Source organism: Cynara cardunculus, unplaced genomic scaffold (assembly GCF_001531365.2).
Source record: "Cynara cardunculus var. scolymus isolate 2C unplaced genomic scaffold, CcrdV1 Un_Scaffold_4848, whole genome shotgun sequence".
Taxonomy (NCBI): domain Eukaryota; kingdom Viridiplantae; phylum Streptophyta; class Magnoliopsida; order Asterales; family Asteraceae; genus Cynara; species Cynara cardunculus.
Window position 1 is genome coordinate 36,224 of NW_020202103.1, and position 2,372 is coordinate 38,595.

Below are 2,372 nucleotides of genomic sequence, written 5' to 3' on the forward strand. Positions count from 1 at the left end.
CTGAGGATGAAGAAGTAGAAGAAGTAGAAGCAGAGTCGTCGTCCCCGTTGACACTGGTAGCAGGATCAACTGTCTTCTCCCCCTCAGTGGTAACAGAGGAAGGCCCAGCAGCAGGTACAGAAGGACCCTCTACATCGGCAGGTGGGGAAGGCACAGAAGCAGGAGCACGAGGAAAGGGAACACAGGTGGCACGAAGCAGACGTGAGACACCGCGATGTAGACCGCCAAGAAGATCATAATCGGACTTAACACGGCGACTGACTTTGGCTAACATGACCCTGTCCTCTTCCGTGAACTGAGTAGGACCCAAGTCAACAGTGAACTCTGTATCTCTGGCTGAGAACAATTTGGATATCTGAGTCTGTGCATCCATCTTGGAGTGAAGATCAGTCAGAGATTGAAGAATTGCCTGATTAATGGCAGCTTGATTATCCGACCGAGCACGAAGATCAACGACAGCTTCAGATATGCTAAATTGAGAATTAGATATAGCAGCCATACGAGCATCCAAAGAATCAACCGTAGCTTGAAGAGCAGAGAAGGCAGTGCCATGATCTGTCAAGGCAGCACTGTGGTGATGCAGTTCAGAGGTAACACAGTCCAATCTCCCAGATAAATTCGTGTTGAGGGAGGCCTGTTGAGAGATGAGCAACTGACATTGAGAGGTGAAGCCTCTCAACATGTCCACCACTTCAGTGGGTATGGCATAAATCACCTCAGGAGGAGAAGGAGCTGAGAACTGGAAGCCTGGTGCAGAGGGGGGCCTGGATGGAGAAAGAGCAGCTGGAGTAGGAGAGCAAGCTTTGATTGGGCTTGCTGACCCACCTGGTAAAAAGACACCAACACTCTCAGTATCATCGGCGCCCTGAGAGTCACCGATGGGAGTATCACTGATGTTGGCGTGAGGCTCAACATCTGTATCAACGATATCGGCGTGAGGCTCAATATATGTATCAACAACACTGGCGAGAGGCTCAGTGTCTGTATCACTAACACCGGCGAGAGGCTCGGTGTCTGTATCATCGACGCCTGCGTGAGGCGGGTCGCCGATTACCACAGTAGTAGATGTAGTAGGCTGGTAAGGCTCACTATCTACATCCATAAGAATAAACTGGAGATAAGAGATGTCAGTATCAGACAAAGCTGATAAATCACCCATCCGTGCAATATCATCAACATCATCGATCTCGGGTGATAGGCCGTGAATAAGTGGAGGAGAAGAGGGACCTCGGAAAGGGGAGGAGTCCGAGTCATCACCAAGGTCATATAGAGATGCCAAGGTGGAGTCAAGTGGGATCCCCGTATGTACAGTAGTGTCCTGTTGAGAGGGCACTGAGGAGCTAGGGGGGGGTAAAGCAGATGTCCTGGGCTTAGTAGGACTAACTTCAACAACCTTGGACTGTTGAGAGTCCTTGGTTGGAGATGTGTTTTTAGCCCTTTTTGGCTTCTTGGTCTTCTTAGAGGAAGAGCCAAGAGTGGATAGTCTAGAGTGACTCCACTTTGAGTGAGAGGGGTGAGAGGCGGGGTGAGACTCCGAAGGCGCTTTCGAAGTCATAGCCTCAAAACCAGATGCGGAGGAGGGGGGAATAAAGCTATCTTCCAGCCGTCTCCGGACAGAGGAGGAGGCCTCTTTTGAGGCAGTAGCTGAAGAAGTAGAAGGGGGAGGGACCACTGGCATGGAGGAGTGATGGGTGACCGGAGCAACATGAGGAAGGTCCCCAGCTACTGTGGTCACAGAGCACTCTCCCCATACAGGGTGAGAAGAGGTGGCAAAAGAAACCATACCTGAAGGAAGAGGTAGATCGGTAGACAGAGATGCCTTCTTCAAAGTTTGAATGCCAACTTGAGACACTTTGAGGTCATAAAAATTTGTAGTATCGGCCGGCATAAGTGACCCAAGTTTATCAGCAATCATCATGGAAAGAAATCTAATAAAAGGCACGGTAGAGCTTTTGGCACTACCCATCTTCTTTACCAATTCCCCAAACAGATAACCAGCAAAATCAATTTTTCTTTGAAAAATCAGTGCATGAGCTAGCTGGGTAACACTAGAGGGTGACTGGTCTATCCCTCCAGTTTTGGAACTCAAGCATTGAATAAGATGGGAAAAGAAAAAGTTCCATACACCATCCATATTCTTCCTATATAGAGTGCTTTGTTTTAGCAAAGCAGGGTCTTGCACATAGCCCATAGTGGTAGCAACAATATGAAGGTTATCAACAGATATAAGCTCATCATAAGAGGAGTAAGTGGAAAGCTCTAACACCCTTCTTAAATCATCAGCAGTAAAAGATATATCATTGACAGACAAGACAGAGGCATGCACAGATTTAGTGGAAGCATCATATATACATGTAGCCCAAAATGCACGA